The following is a 1014-nucleotide window of genomic DNA, read 5'->3' on the forward strand; positions in this document are numbered from 1 at the left end:
TATATCAGAGGCGAAAAGGATTATATCATCTGCATATTGCAGAATACATACCCCTTGACTAAGCAGTTCTCCTATGCACCTCAAATACAGATTAAAGAGAAGAGGACTCAAGATGGAGCCCTGTGGGGTGCCTTTGTGAGCAAGGAACGGATCCAGTAAAGAACCGTTGCTGACCGCAAATATTTTCCTTTCACTGAGGAGATTTTTAACAAACATGCGTATATTCGCAGGGATTCCGACATCGAGTGTCCTGGAGTAAGATTGACGGGATGACGTTATCGAAGGCGCCTTTGATATCTAAAAACCCCGATAGTTATTTTGGACTCTAGAAAACCAGCGTGTACATAGTTAGTAAACGCACTTAGATTGTCCGCACAAGATTTCGACGGCCTGAAACCAAACTGAAAATCCGGCAGGATGGGGCGCGACTCCACGGCCCACCGAAGACGAAAGTAAATGATCTTTTCTAATAACTTCATAATACAGGAGAGCAGGGAGATGGGTCTGGCGCCCTTTCCCCCACTTTTAAGGATAAAGATGACCAGAGCTGATTTCCAATCCTCCGGAAAAGATCCCGATTCAAACAATCTGTTAAAAATATCGAGGAGCTTATCTCGATATTCCTCGGTAAGTGAGTTGAGAATCTCATAATCAAGCTGATCCAGCCCCGGCGCTGATTTACGTTTAGAGGAGCCCAAAGCCAAGTTCAGTTCTTCCTTCGTGATTTTCCCGTTGAGCGATGATAACACGTTAGGGTTGCTCGCGTCTTGCAATTTCATGCCCGAGAAGGAGGGCAAGTTCCCATCAAGACACGAGTCTGGACACAAGTTAAAAATAGCTTATTCAATATCCTGAGCAGAGCAAAGTTCATCTTTACCTAAGTTAAGATTGCGATTCCTGAAAGATTTTATTAGGCTCCAAAGCTTAGAAGTGGGAGTTTTACCGTCGAAAGAATTGCAGAGCTCTCTCCATTTGTCCCTCTTGATTTTGTGAAGGGTCTTGGTGCAGGTTGCG

General features: G+C 44.5%; 1 pseudogene; it reads left to right on the plus strand.

The window, feature by feature from the left end:
- The window catches only part of LOC105449471, a 4170-nt pseudogene extending 4011 nt beyond the window's left edge, over nucleotides 1-159 (plus strand).
- The last annotated feature ends 855 nt before the right edge of the window (nucleotides 160-1014 follow it).

Source organism: Wasmannia auropunctata, unplaced genomic scaffold, assembly GCF_000956235.1.
Source record: "Wasmannia auropunctata unplaced genomic scaffold, wasmannia.A_1.0 LD336076.1, whole genome shotgun sequence".
In the NCBI taxonomy this organism is placed as follows: domain Eukaryota; kingdom Metazoa; phylum Arthropoda; class Insecta; order Hymenoptera; family Formicidae; genus Wasmannia; species Wasmannia auropunctata.